This window comes from Suncus etruscus, chromosome 13, assembly GCF_024139225.1.
Source record: "Suncus etruscus isolate mSunEtr1 chromosome 13, mSunEtr1.pri.cur, whole genome shotgun sequence".
NCBI lineage: Eukaryota > Metazoa > Chordata > Mammalia > Eulipotyphla > Soricidae > Suncus > Suncus etruscus.
In genome coordinates this window covers 67009329-67030611 of record NC_064860.1, presented here as the reverse complement: position 1 = coordinate 67030611, position 21283 = coordinate 67009329, and the positions used below count along the sequence as shown (strand labels likewise).

The following is a 21283-nucleotide window of genomic DNA, read 5'->3' as shown; positions in this document are numbered from 1 at the left end:
TCCCAAATCTCCCTCCTCCCCACACAACCCCCACCTGTACTCAAGACAGGCTTTCTATTGCCCTCGTACATTCTCATTATTAGGATAGTTCAAAACGTAGTTATTTTTCTAACTAAACTCATCCCTGTTTGTGGTGAGCTTCATGAGGTGAGCTGGAACTTCCAGCTCTTTTCTCTTTTGTATCTGAAAGTTATTATTGCAAGAATGTCTTTCATTTTTCTTAAAACCCATAGATGAGTGAGACCATTCTGTGTCTTTATCTCTCTCTGACTTATTTCACTCAGCATAATAGATTCCATGTACATCCATGTATAGGAAAATTTCATGACTTCATCTATCCTGACAGCTGCATAATATTTCATTATGTAAATGTACCACAGTTTCTTTAGCCATTCATCTGTTGAAGGGTATCTTGGCTGTTTCCAGAGTCTTGCTATGGTAAATAGTGCTGCAATGAATATAGGTATAAGGAAGGGATTTTTGTATTGTATTTTTATGTTCCTAGGGTATATTCTTAGGAATGCTATAGCTGGGTCATATGGGAGCTCGATTTCCAGTTTTTGGAGGAATCTCCATATTGCTTTCCATAAAGGTGGAACTAGGCGGCATTCCCACCAGCAGTGGATAAGTGTTCCTTTCTCTCCACATCCCCACCAGCACTGACTGTTCTCATTCTTTGTGATGTGTGCCATTCTCTGTGGTGTGAGGTGATATCTCATCGTTGTTTTGATTTGCATCTTCCTGATGATTAGTGATGTGGAGCATTTTTTCATTACTTGATCATAGTGGATGATCTTCTTAATAAGGCATTGAATCCTATTTGCCAGAATTTTGTTGAGGATCTTTGCATCTGTATTCATCAGCAATATTGGTCTGTAATTTTCTTTTTTGGTAGCATCTCTGTCTGTTTAGGTATCAAGTTGATGTTGGCTTCATAAAAGCTATATGAAAGTGTTTCTACTTTTTCAGTTTCATGAAAGAGTCTTGCCAGGATTGGTAGAAGTTCCTCTTGAAAGGTTTGAAAGAATTCTTTAGTTAATCCATCTGTTCTGGACTTTTGTTTTTGGGCATATATTTGATTACTGTCTTAATTTCCTCAATAGTGATGGGGGTGTTTAAATATGCTACATATTCTTCATTCAACCGTGGAAGATTATAAGAGTCCAAAAATTTATCCATTTCTTCCAGGCTTTCATTTTTAGTGGCATAGAGTTTCTCAAAGTAGTTTCTGATTACCCTTTGAATCTCTCCTTTTTCATTCCTAATATGAATTATCAAGTTTCTCTCTCTCTCTTTCTTTGTTAGTTTTGCCAGTGGTCTATCAATCTTGTTTATTTTTAAAGAACCAACTTCTGCTTTCGTTGATCTTTTGGATTGTTTTTTGGGTTTCCACTTCGTTGATTTCTGCTCTCAGCTTTGTTATTTTCTTCTCTCTCTCCCTAGTTTTGTGTCCTTTTGTTGAGTACTTTCTAATTCTATGAGCTGCGTCATTAAATTATTGAGGTATGCCCCTTTTTTTCTGATCAGTGCTTGCAAAGTTGTAAATTTTCCTCTCCATACCGCTTTTTCTGTGTCCCATAGGTTCTGATAGTTTGTGTCTCCATTGTCATTTGTTTCTAGGAAGGTTTAGATTTCCTCTTTGATTTTATCTCAGACCCACTGGTTATTCAGTATTACGCAGTTTAACTTCCAGGTATTAAAGTTTTTTTTCTGTGTCCCTTTATGGTTCACATATAATTTCAGGGCCTTGTGGTCAGCGAAGGTAGCCTGCAAAATTTCTATCCTCTTTATATTATGGAGGTATGTTTTAATGTGCTAGCATGTAGTCTATCCTGGAGAATGTCCTATGTACATTAGAGAAGAATGTGTATCCAGGCTTCTGTGGGTGGAGTGTCCTGTATATATCTACTAGGACTCTTTCTTCCATTTCTCTTTTCAGGTCTAGTATATTCTCATTGGGCTTCAGTCTGGTTGACCTGTCAAGTGTTGACAATGCTGTGTTGAGGTCTCCCACAATTATTGTGTTGTTATTGATATTATTTTTCAGATTTGTCAACAATTTTATTAAATATTTTGCTGGCCCCTCATTCAGTGTATATATGTTTAGGAGAGTGATTTTTTTCCTGCTGTACGTATCCCTTGATTAATAGAAAATGTCCATATTTGTCCCTTACAACTTTCCTAAGTATAAAGTTTGCATCATCTGATATTAGTATGGCTACTCAAGCTTTTTTTTTTTAATATAATTTTTATTTTGATCATAGTGGCTTACATATTGTTGACAATAATATTTTAGGTACATATTTACATAAAATCAGGGGGGATTCCCATCCCCAAATTGTCCTCCCTACACCTCCGTTTTTGTCTTACCTCCCTTTTCCTCTTCCAGCACCCCGAGGGCGGCTAGAATATGTGGTCCCCTCTGTCTCTAACCAACTACTTAGTAGTCTTGCATCAGTTTGGTCTTGATGCCTCCCTTATTTCCCCCTCTAAGTAGGGGCAGGGGTAGCTAGTTCAAGTTGCGTGGTTTTGCCTGAAAAAGAGAAAATAAATAAACTGTGGTAAGAGTTTAATACCCCGAAAATGGGCAGAATCCTTCTAGAGGTTCTCATCATCGATTTGGGAAATGAAGGAGAAAAAGAAGTTGAAACACTCCACCAGTACCAAAAGAAGTGTCAAATATCCAGTGAGGACTCCAGCTATAACGCTAAGCACCACAAAAAAAAAAAACAGATAAAAAACAAAACAAAACAAAACAAACAAAAAACAAACACAAACAAACAAAAAACACGCCGTGGTCTTGAAATAAGAAACATGGCGTAGCACATAACGAAAGAAAAGAAAGGAAGAGAAAAAAAAATAAGAATAATTGGGGACAACAATTTCAATAATCACATCCAAACTGAGAAATCGACCAAAATAGCTAGGTAAATAAAAATAATAATAACAATAATAAATGAAGGTAAGATATATATATATATATATAAATATATATATATATATATATATATATATATATATATATATAAATAACCAAGGTTTTGTGTTTTTTGTATTTTTTTTCCCTCCTGCCCTGGCACAGTAAATATTGGGGTCATTCGAAAAGGAATTCACTTGCCCTATGAGATATGGGGTTTCTCCATCCTTGGAGTATACTGTCATGGGATCAGCTCTAGTCTTTGCTCAGGATCATTACTCTCCCGGTTGTGTTTTTTTTTTGTTTTTTTTTTTTTTTTTTGGTGTGTGGAAGGCTTCTGCTCTGTCCAGTGTGATACAGTCAGAGCTCTGTGTTTAGAGGTCTCAGTATCTGTACATATCCTGAGGTGGGACTTATGGTGAAGTCAGTCTTTGTGAATCTAGAGGTTCTGTTACCTCAGTGCCATTTTAATCCATCTTCTGTGGTTGGTGATCTTGGTCTTTGCGCTGAACCTAGGAAGGCATCTAGGATAGCATCTTTCTTTGTTCTTCCAGAAGCCCCTTTCCATTACAATTGTCTCTGCCGGACCTTTGGAACTGGGGATCATGTTTATTGTGCAGGTCTTAGTTCAAACCCTAGACTAGGGCTTTTATGTTGGTCCCAAGATGTATACGGTCTGGTCGTGGTTCTAGCAGCCAGTCATCTGTAAATCACGATCTTGGCTTTTGTATCTACCAAAGGGTGCCACGTCTTCTGGTTTTGTCTTGTCGTTAGCTGGTAAGGTAGGCTAAACTGTTCTAAGGTCAAGTTGTTCACATTTTCCTCATTGTCGGGATATCATGTTAGAGCTGGCCCTTGTTGTTGACCCTGCAGTATTAAGGCTGTCCCAGATGGAGTTTGTTTCTTGCAGCTGTTGTGAAGAGCTGTGCCATTTCTATGTCTGGGATCCAGGGTTCAAGGCTGGATGGATGATATCTAATCACCTGAGGTCTAAGTTGATTCCACATGACATATTTTCAAGGTTGGAGATATCCCTGTATTGTAAACAACTATGAGTTCCTATCTCTAGTAGATAAGAGCTCTTTTTTTTTTAAATATGTAAGATTTCCCCTTTATTTAGTGTGCCTTTGCAGGGGGAAGTGGTGCTCCATTATATGTCAGAGTATTTGGGGTGGACAGAGTGGATAACAGAAATAGGTCACATACCCAAAAACGATTAAAAAAAAAAAGGAAATAAAAGTGTATGTGCCCACAAATGTATATGGAGGGCAAACATTTAAATAAATAAATAAATTAATTAATTAAAAAAAAAGAAATAAAATGAGTTAGCGAAGTTTTTAAAGGACCAAAGTGGTGCAAAAGACTACTTTGCATTTGGGGGAGAACAGGTAAAGAGGTGGTGTATTACATGTCTTATGCCTATGTTGGAAGTACAGTTTTCCCATTGTCTTTTGGATTTTACTTGTGGTGTGTGGGTTCCCAGGCATCTTCCAATCACACCCCCTGACCCTATTCAGATTGGTAAAAATTTGCAGCAGGGAGGTCTTGGAAGAGTTCTTGCATTGGGGATACTATTGGACCTAAGTCCGGTTTCAAGAAACAGTCCACGTTAGGGGGAGTTGGTAGGGAGGGTCTCGCAGCATGAGTCCACAGGGGAGTTGGCTGTCTTTTCTTGCAGGAGACGAGGTGTGGGTTCGGCTGGGTGTCCCCTCGCCTGGGTGCTGGGTACTGGTTCATTGGGTAGGAGGTCGATCTTGATGCCTAAAAGATTAAGATTAAGGACTGAGGGTGGAGAGTTATAATATGGTGGGAGATCTGGATGGGATTGAGGGGTGAAGGGATAGTTGGATTTCTGGGGGGGAGAAAGGGGAAGGTATATGGGAGGGGTATGAAGGCAGAGAAAAGAGAAAATACTGTAGAAAGAAAGGGAGAAGAGAAAGGGAAAAAGTAAAGGGAAGAATAGAAGAGAAAAAGAAAAGAGAAAAAAAAAAGTAGAGAAGAAAGGAGAGAATAGCAAGGGAATGCTGGTTTGGTTGAATGTGTTCGATGACTAGTGCCTGTAGTTTAGGTCTGTACGTCGCAGGTACTGCTTTGGTGGTCTGACTGGTCACGTGTTTCGATTCCTAAAAGAAGGTTTAACCTAGAGATAAAGTGTATGTTAAAGAGTTTTCTCATGGCCATCTCATAGTGCAAGCAAGGTATGGTATCTCGTGTGGTATCCCGAGTTGCCATCTTAGTTTGTCCGCCCTTTGTATCTAAGGGCACCTGTGGACAGAAAAGCTGAGAGGTTATTTTTAAAATATAGTAAGGTAAAGGGATTAAAACGTAGTGTTATGGTATGTTGCCATTGCATTACGTGATTTCCCGCGGTGTTCTATACTTGTGTTCCTGTTTACGATCTCTAAGGGATTATTATGGGCCTTTGTTGTAGGAGTCTGGTTACATACCTGTTCTCTCCATGTTGCTGTTTCTGTTGTTGCTGTTTTCTTTGTGGTATAATGTGCAGTCAAGAGTTTGCATTGTTCCTTTTTCATGTATTTTGGGCACTGCTCCCACGTATATGTTGAATATTACAGTGTTCGGAGTTTCTACCCTGTTAAACCCTGTTATATGATTGTTAGGTATTAGTTGTGTATAAAATATATGTTCTAGGTGTTTCAGAATAGTGCTACCATTCTGTGTTTATTTTTTGTCTTCTGGCTTACTTCGTTTAACATAACATGATCTAGGTCCATCCACGTTGCTGCAAAGTCTGTGATTGTATCATTTCTAACTGCCATGTAATATTCCATTGTTTATATGTACCACATCTTAATGATCCATTCATCAGTTGTTGGACACCTAGGTTGGTTCCAAGATTTGGCTATTATACTGAGTGCTGCGATAAATAGTGGGGTGCATATGTATTTTGGAATGAATGTCCTTCCATCTTGTGGGTATATGCCTAGGAGAGCAATTGCTGGGTCAAATGGCAGCTCAATTCTGAGTTCTTTGAGCACTCTCCAGACTTTCCTCCATAGGTGTTGGACTAGGGGGCATTCCCACCAGCAGTGGATGAGAGTTCCTTTCATACCACATCCCAACCAACAAAGGTTGTTTCCATTATTTTTGATGTGGGCCATCCTCACTGGTGTAAGGTGGTATCTCATTGTTGTCTTGATTTGGATCTCCCTGATGATGAGTGAAGGTGAGCATGTTTTCATGTGTTTGTTGGCCATCCTTCTGTCTTCCTCAGAGAAGTGTCTATTCATTTCATCTCCCCATTTTTTATAGCTTTGTTTGGTTTTGGGGCGCTCAGCTTTCTGAGTGCTTTGTATGTTCTAGATATCAGCCCTTTATCTGATATGTCGAGTGAAAAGATATTTTCCCATTCTGTTAGCTGTCTTCTTGCGTTAAGCAGGGTTTCTTTTGCCATGCAGAAGCTTTTTAGTTTGATGTAGTCCCATTTGTTTATATTTGATGCTAACGTTCTTGCCATTGGTGCTCCATTCTCAAAGACCTTTTTGATATATAGGTCTTCGAGTGTTCTGCCTATTTTATTCTCGATAAACTTTATGGATTCGGGTCTGATTTCAAGCTCTTTGATCCATTTTGAGTTGACTTTTGTATAAGGAGTAAGGTATGGGTTGATTTTCACTTTCGTACATGTGGTTTTCCAGTTGTACCAACACCATTTGTTGAATAGGCTTTCTTTGTTCCATTTCATATTCTTGCCTCTTTTATCAAATATTAGTTGGCTATATACCTGGGGGTTTATGTCTGTGAATTCTGTTCTGACCCACTGGTCTGAGGTCCTGTCTCTGTTCCAGTACCATGCTGTTTTGATTACTATGGCTTTATAGTATAGTTTCAAGTTACATAAGGAGATGCCTCCCAGCTTCTTGTTTTTCAGTATTTGTTTGGCTATCCTGGGTCTTTTGTGGTTCCAGATCAATTTTGTGAATGATTGTTCTAATTCTTTAAAGAATTGTGTCTGGATTTGGATAGGGATTGCATTAAATCTATATAGGAGTTTGGGTAGGATAGTCATTTTGATTATGTTAATTCTACCTATCCATGAGCATGGGATGTTCTTCCATTTCTTTAGATCATCTTCAATTTCTTTCTGAAGTGTTTTGAAGTTTCCCTGGTATAGGTCTTTCACTTCTCTTGTAAGGTTGATTCCTAGATACTTGATGTTTTTTGATACTATCTTAAATGGAATTGTATTTTTAATCTCTCTCTCCTCAACTTCATTGTTTGTATATAGAAACGCTACTGTCTTTTGTGTATTGACTTTGTAAACAGCCACTTTGCTGTATTGGTTAATTGTTTCTAGGAGTTTTACTGTGGACTCTTTAGGGTTTTCGATGTATATCATCATATCGTCGGCAAAAAGAGATAGCTTGTGTTCCTCTTTCCCAATTTGAATTCCTTTGATTTCCTTCTCTTGTCGGATTGCTATTGCTAGGACTTCTAAGGTTATATTGAATAAGAGTGGAGAGAGTGGACAGCCTTGCCTAGTTCCTGATCTTAGTGGGAATGCTTCTAGTTTATCATCATTGAGAATAATGTTGGCTGTAGGCTTTTCATAGATAGCTGTAACTATCTTGAGGAAGGTTCCTTCTAACCCTATTTTGCTGAGTGTCTTTAACATGAAAGGATGTTGGATTTTGTCAAATGCCTTCTCTGCATCGATTGATATGATCATGTGGTTTTTGTCTTTCATGTTGTTGATGTGGTGTATAATGTTGATTGATTTGCGTATGTTGAACCAACCTTGCATTCCTGGGATGAATCCCACTTGATCGTGATGTATGATCTTTTTGATGAAGTGCTGGATTCGGTTTGCTAATATTTTATTGAGTATCTTTGCATCTATGTTCATTAGTGAGATTGGTCTGTAGTTTTCTTTTTTGGTAGTGTCTTTGCCTTCTTTGGGAATGAATGTGCTATTAGCCTCATAAAAGGAGTTGGGGAGGATTCCTGTTTTTTCTATGGTTTGGAAGAGCCTATGGAAAAGTGGTAGTAACTCTTCTTGAAATGTTTGATAGAATTCACCTGTAAATCCATCTGGGCCTGGGCTTTTGTTCTTAGGGAGTTTTTTAATTACATCTTCAATTTCCTCTGAGGTGATTGGTCTGTTTAGGATTTCTAGATCTTCCTTTTCCAGTCTTGGAAGAGGGTGTTTTTCCAAGAATCTATCAATTTCTACTGGGTTCTCTAGCCTAGTTGAGTATAGTTGTTCATAATATGATCTCATGATATGTTGTATTTCTTGGGGTTCTGTTGTAATCTCTCCCCTTTCATTTGTGATCCTACTGATTTGGGTGTTTTCTCTCTTTTTTTTTTTTGGTGAGTTTTGCCAGTGGTTTGTCTATCTTGTTTATTTTTTCGAAAAACCAACTCCTGGTCTCATTGATTTTTTTGTATTGTTTTCTTGGTTTCTATGTTGTTTATTTCTGCTCTGGTTTTTATTATTTCTTGCCTTCTGGATGTGGTTGGATTTCTCTGTTGCTGATGTTCCAATTCTTTGAGGTGATCTTTTAAACTGTTGGTTTTGTTATTTTCCTGATTCTTGACATAGACCTGTATTGCTATGAGTTTTCCCCTAATTACTGCTTTTGCTGTGTCCCATAAATTTTGACATGTTGTCTCTTCATTGTCATTTGTTTTAAGGAATCTTTTTTATTTCTTCCTTGAGTTGTTCTTTGATCCAGCTGTTGTTGAGCAGCATGTTATTTAATCTCCAGGTATTAGTTTTTCTCCATTGCTTCTTCTTGACCTCAATTTTGAGCTCTGTTGCATAGTGATCTGAGAGGGTACTTCTAATGATCCTTACCTTTGTGGTCTTATATAGGTTGGCTTTGTATCCTAATACGTGGTCTATTCTGGAGAAGGTTCCATGTGGGCTTGAGAAGAATGTGTATTCTGCTTTCTGGGGGTGGAGGGCTCTATATAAGTCTATTAGCCCTAAATCTTCTAATTTTTCATTCAGAGCTCTTATTTCTTTGCTATTTTTCTGTTTGGAGGATCTGTCCAGTGGTGATAGTGGAGTATTGAGGTCCCCTGCTATTATCACATTTCCCTTCATGTGTTTCTCCAGGTTTGCCAGTAGTTGCCTCACATATTTTGCTGACTCTACATTAGGTGCATAGATATTGACCAGGGTTAGTGTTTCTTGATCTAATGTTCCCCTGATCAGTAAGTAGTGACCCTCTTTGTCTCTGATCACTTTCTTGAGGTTGAATGCAATTTGGTCTGATATAAGAATGGCTGTCCCTGCTCTTTTTTGTTTTCCATTGGCCTGAATAATTACTTTCCATCCTTTTATTCTAAGCCTGTGCTTATCCTGCATCTGTAGGTGTGTTTCTTGCAGACAGCAGAAGTCCGGTTTATTTTTCCTAATCCAGTTCTCTACTATGTGTCTTTTAATTGGAGAGTTTAGTCCGTTAACATTTAGGGAGATTATTGAGAGAGAGGATTGTTGTGTAGTTGTGTTGTGTAGGGTGGTTTTTGTTACAATCAGGGGTTTGGATTGTGTAATTCGTCTTTGAGTAAGTCGTTTAGGATCGGTTTTGTTTGCACAAATAGTTCAAATTTGTTCTTGTTTGAGAATGTTTTTAGTCTATCCTCCCATATGAATGTAAGTTTTGCTGGATATTGGACCCTAGGTTGGAAATTTCTTTCACTCAGTTGTTTAAATATGTCATTCCACTGTCTTCTTGCTTGAATTATTTCAAATGGGAGATCTGGTTTGATTCTTATGTCCCTACCTTGGTACTTGAGGTTTCTTTTCTTCCTTATTGCTTTAAGGAGTTCTTCTTTCTCTTTGTTTTTTGCCAATTGGATTACCATGTGTCTTGGTGTTTGTTTATTAGGGTCTATCTTATTGGGAACTCTTTTTATTTCCTGTATTGGCATTGCAGTTTCCTTCCAGAGGGTGGGGAAGTTCTCCACTATTATCTCTCTGACTACTTGTTCTTCCCCTTTCCCTACTTCCTCCCCTTCCGGTATACCCACAATTCTTAGGTTGTTTCTTTTATCCTTGTTCATTAGATACTGGACCTTTCCTTCCAGTGCTTTGCCTTTTATTTCTTTGTTGGTTTCTTGATCATTTTTTGTTTGCAGTTTTCCTTCGAGTTCTTTAATGTGTTTCTCCAATTCTGTGTTTCTGCTTGTAAGGCTTGTTACTTTGTCTTTTAATTCCTTCACTTCTTTTTGTATGGAATCTCTCATGTTCTTTAACATTTCTTCTTTAATTTGGCTGATTTGTTCATCCATAGATTTCTTATACTCGATAGCTAGGGTTTCTCTCATTCCTTTTATTAATTCTTGCATTTCCTTCCTCATGGCTGCTTTTAGGTCTTCATCACGTGGATCTGTGCGTTTTGGTGGGCTTGGAAGCTTGCAAGGGTTTGTCACCATATCTCCAGATATTAGTGATCTCCTTGATTTACGCATATTTCTTTGTATTTAATGGTGTGTTTTAGAGTGCTGTGCTTCTAATTTTCACCTGTTTTGATCCCCTGTGGTGTGGGAGTGGGTTCCCTCCCTGAGGGTGGTTCTAGAGGGACTTTTGGGTGAACTCACTGAGGTTTGGATCCTCCTGTACTCTTTATGTGGCCTGGTTAGTTGTTTTCCCCTTTTGTTGGCAGCTAGTACTGGCCCTTTCCTGACCACAGTGGTGGGGGGCACTGTTTCTCCTCTCCTTTTTCTCCTCTCCTCTACTACTTGGAAGTCAGTCTTCCTCTTTATTCCTGTCAGCAGGTGTAGTTCTGCTTCTGGTCACAGTGGTTGCAGGCGCTGTTGAGCCTGACTCTCTGTTCCCTCCCTTATCTGGGGGTCAATGAAGCTCTGCTTCTCCGAGTTACCGCGGAGGAAATTCCCCCAGTCAAGCCCTCCCGGTAGCTGCTCTCAGCCCTAGGGGGGGTCTCCGGTCCACTCTGGGGCTCGGGTCTAGGTTGCTCTAGGTTACCTAAAGGTCCAGGGGGCAGGCCCAAGCTCACCCAGTTTATTAGTCCCACCTGTCCCAGCTGGGCAGGTGACTCCGGCCCACTAGGTACTAGGGAATGTCCTCCCCTGTCTACGCTCAGGTCAGGTGGGGTGAACTCTGGGGCCTGGAAGTTGAGGCAACGGGTGGTGTGGTCTCTGTGCCAACAAGCTGGCCTCTGCAGTCTATGGGGGGGGGGGTCGCGCGCAAGGTGGCTGGCGGCTGCGGGGTCGTCCACGTGTGAGCGCCCTAGAAGAGTGCACTCACCCTGGACGCCAGGGGTCCCTACTCCCCGGTTGGAGCGGCTCCGGCCTCTGCAGTCTATGGGGGGGTCGCGCGCAAGATGGCTGGCGGCTGCGGGGTCGTCCACGTGTGAGCGCCCTAGGAGAGTGCACTCACCCTGGACGCCGGGGGTCCCTACTCCCCGGTTGGAGCGGCTCCGGCCTCTGCAGTCTATGGGGGGGGGGGTCGCGCACAAGGTGGCTGGCGGCTGCGGGGTCGTCCACGTGTGAGCGCCCTAAGAGAGTGCACTCACCCTGGACGCCGGGGATCCCTACTCCCCGGTTGGAGCGGCTCCGGCCTCTGCTACTCAAGCTTTTTTATGGGTCTTGTTTGCTTGGATGATTTTTTTCCAGTCTTTTATGTTGAGTCTATGTTTGTTCTGACTATTCATGTCATTTCTTGTAGGCAACAGAAGGTTGGATTGAGTTTTTTGATCCATTTAGCCTCTCTGTGACTCTTAACTGGTGCATTTAGTACATTAACATTGAGAGAAAGATTTGTCCTGAGATTTAATGCCATCTTTATATCAAAGTTTGGTGTGTCTGTTGGTCAGTCTTGTCTTAAAATAGGCCATTTAGTTTTTCTTTTAAGAATGGTTTTGAGTCTGTAAAGTTTCTGAGCTTTTGTTTGTCTGTGAAACCATGTATTGTTCCTTCAAAACTGAAAGTTTGTTTTGCTGGCTGCTGTATTCTAGGCGAAGCATTTATTTCATTGAGTTTTGTCACTATGTCCTACCACTGCCTTCTGGCCTTGAGTGTTTCCAGTGACAGGTCTGCAGTAAATCTCAAGGATGTTCCCTTGAATGTAATTTCTCTTTTCAATCTTGCTGCTTTCAGAATTCTTTCTCTATCTGTGGGATTCATCATTGTGACTAGGATGTGTCTTGGGGTGTTTTTTCTGGGGTCTCTTTTAGTTGGTACTTTTCTGGCATGCAGGATTTGATCGCATGTATTCTTTAGCTCTGGTAGTTTCTCTTTAATGATGTTCTTGACCATTGATTTTTCCTGGATTTTCTTCCTGGGTCTCTGGTACTCCAATGATTCTTAAGTTGTTTCTGTTGAGCTTATCATAGACTTCTATTTTCATCTGTTCCCATTCTTTGAGTAATTTTTCCATTATTTGATCATTTGATTTAAGGCTTTTTTTTCCAATATCTTCTGCTGTATGGAATTATTATTCATCTCATCTTCCAGTGTACTAATTTTATACTCAGCTGCTGTTAACTCATGAGAAAGCTCAACCATGTTTTACTTCAATTCATCTACCGAGTTTTTCAGACCTGTTATATGACCTGAAATTTCAGTTTGGAGTTTTCTGATTTCTATCTTCACATTCTCTTGATTTTTATTAGTGTTCTCTTCTATACTTTCTTTGAGTTTTTTGAACATCTTCCATATTGCAACTCTAAACTCCTTATCTGATAGACTGACTAGTTGGTTGGTCATGTTCAAGTCATCAGAGTTGTCATCGTCATTCTCTATGTCTGGTGCTGGCCTGCATTGTTTCCCCATTGTCACACTTTTATTGTGGTTTTTCTATATGTTGTGGTTGTATTCATTGGCTAAATGATACGCACCGCCGGGATGCAAAGTGAAGGGGCTTTGGTCCTCTGTCTCCACCTTTTCTGAACTTGTAAACTCATCTCTAGGGAAGGCTCCAGGGAAGGCAAGCCTTCCGCAGATGAGCCACACACAGGATGAAATCAGGCCAAAAATGGAACACAGCACAGAAGACAGGCAGATAGGGGTGCTCTCATCTGAGTTTTAGCAGAGTTCAGCTGCTTTCCCTTTCTGGGTGTGTTAGCTCACCTCCAGGGAAGGCTCCAGAGAAGGCAAGCCGTCTGTAGATGAGTCACACACAGGATGAAATCAGGCCAACAATGGAGCACAACACAGAAGATAGGCAGGTATGGGTGCTGGCATCTGAGTTCCAGCAGAGTTCAACGGCTTCCCCTTTCTGGGCTTGTAAAGTCAGCCATTTTTTACTCATTCACTTGCTCGCTGTGTAGCGTCAGAATGCAGTTTTTTGGGGATTCGCTTCCCAGGGCTCGGAGGAGAGTTTCAAAAATTCAGAAAAGACAGAGAAGCACAGGATAGGGCTCCATTCAGGTGCTCAGTTTCCTCAGAAGAAGCACACTAGGGTGGAGACTCCACAGGTAGAGCAATCAGCACTCCACCTGGCAATCCCCACATTCAGCCATTTCTACTCACTCGCTTGCTGGGTAGCTTCAGAATGCAGTTTTTTTGGGGGGTTTGCTTTCCAGGGCTCTGAGGAGAGCTTCAAGGATTCAGAAAAGACAGAGAAGCACAGGACAGGGCTCCAGTGCTCAGTTTCCTCAGAAGAAGCACAGCAGGGTGAAGATTCTGCAGGTAGAGCAATCTGCATTCCACCTGGCAATCCCCACAGTCAGCCATTTCTTACTCACTCGCTCACTGGGTAGCTTCAGAATGCAGTTTTTTGGGGATTTGCTTCCCAGGGCTCTGAGAAGAGCTTCAAGGATTCAGAAAAGACAGAGAAGCACAGGACAGGGCTCCCTTTAGGTCCTCAGTTTTCTCAGTACAGCAGGGCGGAGACTCTGCAGGTGAAGCAATCAGCATTTTATCTGGCAGTCCCCACAGTCAGCCATATCTTACTCACTCGCTCGCTGGGTAGCTTCAGAATGCAGTTTTTTCGGGGTTCGCTTTCCAGTGCTCTAAGGAGAGCTTCAAAGATTCAGAAAAGACAGAGAAGCACTGGACACGGCTCCCTTCGGGTCTTCAGTTTCCTCAGAAGAAGGCAGGACTTGATATTTCAAATGTGAAACATGTTATAAACTTTGATTTGCCAAGTGACATTGAAGAATATGTGCATCATGTTGGAAACCTTGGTCTTGCCACCTCATTCTTTAATGAAAAACTTGCAAATATTACAAAAGACTTGTTGGATCTTGTTGAAGCTAAACAAGAAGTGTCATCTTGGTTAGAAAATCTGGCTTCTGAACATCATTATAGGGATAACAGTTGTGGACTTTCTAAGAGGTGATTCAGTGGAGGATTTGGTGCCAGAGATTATCAGTAAAGCAGCAATTCTAGCAGTTCTAGCTATAGTAGAAGCCTTGTAAGCAGCAGCTACAGTGGAGGAAGTCACAGCAGCAACAGAGTATGTGATGGAGGTGTCTACAGAGGCTTCTACAATAAAGATGATGGATATGGAGGAAATCATAACTCTCAGGTGGTTGACTGGTGAGGGAATTAAGTCAACCTTTCAAACAAGCCAATATGGAAACCACATGTAATTTAATCAAGACTATATTTTGTAACTTCAGCAACTTTCAGTATATTACCAGTGGTGATTCTCCTAAAGAATTCGATGGAAGCTCTAAACATTAAGATAAAACTAACCTAAATCTCAAATCCTATTCTGAAGTTGGCTAGAAGACTTACTATAGTTTCATTAATTTCCCTACTTATTGTCATCCCAAACTGCATTTATGCTTTTGTGTCCTAGGATCATTTGTTAATGTTCTGTGAATTTAGCTTTAGACAACTTAATATATTGATGTCCTATTGCCTTAGTAATGCTCAAGATATCAAATGTTGGATAAAATAAATTTACTCAACTTGAGCTCAAATCAAACTTTGACATACAGGTGTGGTGCAATTTAATTAACAAGAATTAAAATTTTTCTATAGATTTTTTAGGGGGAAACATTTAGGCAGTAGACTATTAAAGTTTCAAAAAAAATTTAAAAAAGCATCTTAAAATAAGTTTGACTTGTGTGCTGTCTTGTCAGTACTTTACACCTTGTCAGTTGAAACCATTCTGTTCTCAATGAGACAACATGCTTCAGATTTTGTTATATGTTTTAAGAAATATTATACAATGAATGTAACTAAATACAGCTCTTGTAAGGTTAGGTTAATAACACTACCGTATTTGTTGGCATATAAGACAACCCTTCAACCCATGAAAAACTTCCTAAAAGTCTTAAAAGTAAGTTACTTCTTAAAAAGTAAGAGGGGTGCGGATCACTTGTCCCTGAAGCTGGAACAAGTTTCAGCATGCCGTATACCAGCATATAATATGACTTCCGACTTTTAGGAAGTTTTTCATAGTTTGAGCGGTCATCTTATATGCTGGCAAATATGGGTAAGTTAGAAAATTTGGTCATATTAGAGAAAAATAAATGTTTAGGACATATTTTATTTCAATTGTTTAAACCTGCAATGAGTAAAATTACAGACAGGCTGCACAAGGGCAATGACCAGGCCTCATTAAAGCTCTGATCTTAGTGCCTATTGTTGTAGATATTTTTGGTCAAGAGTATATGAGCAGTAAGAATATGTATCCAACTTTAGTGAAAATTCACATCATTATTGTTTTAAATGGCTAATTTTAATAGACTATAGTGGGATGATTGAAATCTTTAACATTCAGATAAGTTGAAGATATGTATGTGCCTGCATGAAATCAAATGCACTTAGTCTCCAGTTGTCCTCCATTGTCTGCTGGAAGGGCCAGTGCTTCAGCTCAGTCCACATGTCGCTGAGCTGAAAAGGTAGGCTGCTGAACTGAACTGTATACCACTGAACTATTTAACCCACAGTATTTTGCACTGTGTAATGGACCAACAGCAGTGATGATGATATCTGCTAACTCAGTGATGATGACAATGTCTATGCTGATACCCTCACATCAGATATAGCTGAAGCTGTTTGAACATACAGATGAGGAGGAGGAGAAATCTAGTTTTGAAGGATAACTTTTGTTATTTAACTTGATTACCTGTCAAGCTATGGTTTTCTGCACTTTATTTAAAGATTTAAAGTTACTATTACTAGTTTACACTTTTTCTTTAGCAATAAATATTGAAAAAAATGTAACCTACTGATTCCTCAATTATTGCAATTGTTTTGGGTATATATTTTATTTTTGAAATTTACCAGTGGCAGTTGCATTTTCCACCTCAGCTTATACTAGAGTCACTAAGTTTTCTCAGATTTTAGGATAAAAATTAGGGGGGGTTGGCTTATGCTCAGTTGGGCTTGCAAGCATGAGGTACCATATGGGATGCAGGGAATTAAACCCAGGCCAGCCACATCAGGGCCAATACCCTATCTGCTGTGCACCTTGTGTCAGTTTTCTGATCCATCATGCTATTTGGTGTCTTTTGATTGATACATTTAATCCATTGAGCAGGGGTCTCAAACTCAATTTACCTGAGGGCCACAGGAGGCAAAGTCAGGGTGATTCTTGAGTGCAAAGTCAATAGTAAGCCTTGAACATTGGGGTGTGTGACCCAAATAACTAAAACAAAACAAAACAAAAAACGATTCCTCTAGGGCAGGGCCACAAAATGTTGTACGAAGGGCTGTTTGCGGCCTGTGGGCCATGAGTTTGAGACCCCTGATGTAAACTGTCAGAGTTTTGTCACCTTTCAATAGAAATTTAGAATGATTTTGATTTGTCTTAAAGTAGATTATCTAAACTTATAGTTTAAGTGTACAGTTTTTAACAAAATTGGTTGTAGTTCATTAAGTTCCTTGTCTGTTGTTTGTCCATGAAGCTTTGTATCTCCTTTACATATCTGAATGACTGACTTGCTAAGCACAGTATTCTTGGTAAGAGTTTTGTTTCATTGAGTTATTTTGCAAGAACTTTCTATATTATTGCAGTCTTTTTTAATAAATTTGCTTTAAATTAAAAAAGCACCATGATTACAAGCATGTTTATAGTTGGGTTTTAGTTTTAAATATAAAAGAATACCCCCTTCACCAGTGCAACCACCAATGCCCCCCTTCTACTCCACACCTGCCTGTATTAGTGACAGGCATTCTACTTCTTTCATTTTTTAACATTGCCATGCTAGTTGTTAGTGTATTTTCCTAACAGAGTTCACTACTCTTTGTGGTGAGCTTCAAATTGTGAGCTGGTCCTTCAAGCCATGCCAGCCCTTAACTGTATTATATGTGGGCCTTATTAAGATAATGTCTTTAAGTTTCTTTAAAATCCATAGACTTTTCTGTGTCTATCTCTCCCTCTGAATTATTTTACTCAACATAATATATTCCATGTACATCCACGTACAGGAAAAACAGATTTAGTGCAATCCCTTTAAAGATACCCATGATATTTTTCAAGAAGTGGATCAAACATTCCTTAAATCATGTGGAACAATAAATAACCATGAATAGCTAAAGCAATCCTTGGGAAAAGGAATATGGGAGGCATTCTTTCCCCAATTTTAAATTGTATTACAGAGCAATAATAGTTATCAAAACATCATGGTATTGAAATAAAGGCAGATTCTCAGATTATTTGGAATAAACTTAAGTATCAGAGAATATTCCCCAGACATACAATCAACTAATCTTCGATAAAGGGACAAGAAATCCAAAATAGATCAAGTAAAGCCTCTCAATAAGTGGAGTTGACACAACTGGTTAACCACTTGCAAAAAAGCGAACTCAGACCCCCATCTAACACCATGCACAAAGATCAAATCCAAATGGATTAAAGACCTTGATATCAGGCCTAAAACCATAAGGAATATAGAACAACACGTAGGTAAAAGACTATATGATATTGACTGAATACATCTTCGAGGAGGAAACAGCACACTCCAAACAAGTGGAAGCAGATAAACAGATGGGACTATATTAAGTTAAGAAGCTTCTGCACCTCAAAGGAAATAGTTCCTTAGATACAATAGTGCCCTAGATACAAAAGCTACCCACAGAATGGGAGAAACTATTCACCCAATACCCATAAGACAAGGAGATAATTTCCAAAATATACAAGGTACTGACAGAATTTAATAAGAAAAAATCATTACTTTTAATCAAGAAGCAGTTTCTAAAATTTCAATAGTGAGCTTCTCTAATATTAGTAGTTATATATAATGAATCATTCTATATCACTTATATACATATATATCACATTCTATATCACATCAATAAATATTGATGAAACTACAATACAGGGATGGTTTCTTGGTGTTCTGGAATTATTACGGAAAACCAAAGTATTATTTAACAGATTTTAAGATACCAAATAATGGATGCAAATTTACTTAAATCCAATAATTTAGCACTTTACCCAAGTAATGAAAGATTTAAAAAAAATAAATATAAAATGTTAATGACGTAATTTAAATGATACAAAACAAAATGTATGTTCTTTAAATTTTAGGTTTATTTTTGTTTTGGGCCACCCCTGGTGGTTCTCAAGGGGCTACTCCTGACTCTGAATTCAGAAGTCACTCCTGGTGGGCTCATTGGATTATAGGAGATCCAAGGATCAAACCTGGGTTGAACATGTGCAAGACAAACTCATTAGCTGCAGTGCTATTGTTCCAGCCCCAAATTTTTAATATTTTAAAATTAATTTATTTTTTATTTGCTATTGGCAAAAATAATTAATATATTAATGAAGTACCCCCTGAAAGTAAACAAGCAGAGTTTTACCAAAAGCTATATAAATTAAATTTTTGGGCCAGAGTGGTGGCACAAGCGGTAAGGCATCTGCATTGCCCATTATAGCTTAGGACAGACTGAGGTTCGATCCCCCAGCATCCCATATGGTCCCCCAAGCCAGGAGCGATTTCTAAGCATATAGCCAGGAGTAACTCCTGAAACATCATCAAAGATTGTGGCTCATACACCAAAAAAAATTGTATTTAAAGTCACAATCATTTTAGGGTATACTAAAGGCATCTTTAAAAGCTGCTTTTATATGTATTCAAGGCTATATGGCACCTTGATTTTTTTAATCAGATGCTTGAACTACAAATTAGTGAGAAAATATTAGTTACATTTCCTTTATCTAAACAATATCACTGACATACAAAATCAGTCAAACAAGTTCTTATCTAATAGAGATGGGAACACAAATTTGGTAATGTAATTAGGCCTTTTACCCTGAACATTGGCATAATGATTTGGCTTAGGCCTCAGAAGAATGGGCATCACCCACATACACCTGAATAGTGGAAACCATCTATGTAAACAACCACAATTGTCCATAACATTACCAGGATCCACGCCTCTACCAGAGAAGACCTACCCCTGCTTTGGCATTGACTTACTTCAGAGAATGCTCCCAACACCCAGACGACTCAGCAACAGTCTGCATGCAGGGCAGATCACTCCACATTTAATGGTATGCTGAAACTAGAGGATGCTCCACATCAGCCTGGCATTGATGAAAGAAATGCACAGAATCCAGAGTTTTTAAATATAAAAATCTGATACCAACAGTAGCTAAAGTACGATAAAGTTTCACCAGGACCATGGAGAATGACTCGGTTTGGACAGACTGGTCTGCGTGGAACCCAGAGTCGGTCTTATGCCAATAAACTTATAGGGTGAGGCCTTTTTGTAATCAGGCCAAGGCTTTTTTCCATTTTTCCCCATTATTCTGGACCTATGCAAACAACGGCGATTGCTTTACTATATTTTTACTTACACTCACCTTTACTACATTTTTTACTCTTATCCTTTAAGGAAAAAAAATACAATTTACTGAACTTAGAAACAAATTACTAGCAGAATGCCTGCCTTGAATACAGGCAGGGGATGGAAAGGGGAGGGGTAATGTTACACTGGTGAAGGGGGGTATTCTGTTTATGACTGTAACCCAACTATGATCATGTTACTTAAATAAATATATATTATAAAGAACAAATTCACCAAAATAGTGGCATTTATAGACAAGGACAGCTTCTAGCTATATCTTATTCTGTTTATATATAATATATTTTATTGAACTTTGTGAAAAACAGAAAAACCATCTTGTTTTACCTTCTATAAAATAACTCCATATGGTCTTTGATTTACCTACAAAAGTTGCTTCCAGCTGCTGCTCTATTGAAGATGAAAATGATAGTTCAAATTTGTTCCCCTACAAATATATTCTTTCTGGTTCTCTTCATCTTCAAACTTCTTTAAAAAGCTGGATTGAAAAATGGTCTTTTATTTTTCTTTATTTCAAATTCTCAATAGACTTTAATTTTTATTTTGTGCCAATTTCTTTAATTAAATTACTTTGATGTCACTAAATATAATTGACACTTAATAGTTCTCATTTACTGACTTTTAGAAAGCATTTGATACTATTGATTTAACATTTCATTTGGAAATGCTCTTTGTTTTGTTTTTCATGACAAAACACATTCATCTGATGTTTTTTCTTTGTGCTTGACAATTCTTAGTAGTGCATACATTTTATTTATCTTCTCAAATCAGAAAGTTCTCTGATGTGAACATTTTTTCTCTAGGCAAGATCATACACATTCATGGACTCAGGGATTATCCTTTACTCTTTGTTCACATATACTGATTTTTCTCTCTGAATATCAAATAATATATTTAATATGAAAATAAAATCACCTGAAAATAAAATACTCAAATGCAATGTAATATATCTATATATTTAATAACATGACCAGGAAACTAAGTGCACAAACTAGAAATATGAAAATCAACTTCAAAATTGCTTTCTTTGTTCACCTTCACAATATAGGCTATGAATATCATATAAAGATTCTATTAAGTCATTTACATTTTTTCTACATTTCCACAGATTTGTTATAAAACATATCACTACTCTTGCTTTCAGCAACAGCACAGTGACCATTTTATTTCTCTTTTAACCAATTCTTTTACAATGCCTGTCATATGCATGTAAAAACCTTAAAATAAAGGCCAAGATCATAGTCTTTAAATGGTCTGGATGGTACTTAATGATATCAGATCTATAAATAATATTCAATTTATCTCAACTAATGTTCTGTTTTCTTCTTTGACAATGATAACTGTCTTTTAGAGACAGTTTTACCTTTTAGGGACAGTATCATTTCTTTATTTTATTTTTCTCCAAAATAATTTATTTTTCTGAGTTAAATTTAAACCGTGACTAAAATAATGGATATCTCATAATTTTTATATATCTGTCATATATAATTATAAAACTTCCTCTTAATTTTCAAAATATAATTTGATTAATTACGGTTTATGAGACCAAAACAATTGCACAATGGATAGGCATTTGTCCTGCATGCAGACAATTTCATTTTGATAGCCAGCGTACCATATAGTCTCCAGAGTCTGCTATGAGTGAGTTCTGAGCATAGA

The 21283-nt window shown here is 38.4% G+C and overlaps 1 pseudogene; it reads left to right on the top strand.

Annotated features, from left to right (window-relative positions):
- LOC126025835 (ATP-dependent RNA helicase DDX3X-like) overlaps positions 1–14405 on the top strand; it is a 72728-nt pseudogene extending 58323 nt beyond the window's left edge.
- The last annotated feature ends 6878 nt before the right edge of the window (positions 14406–21283 follow it).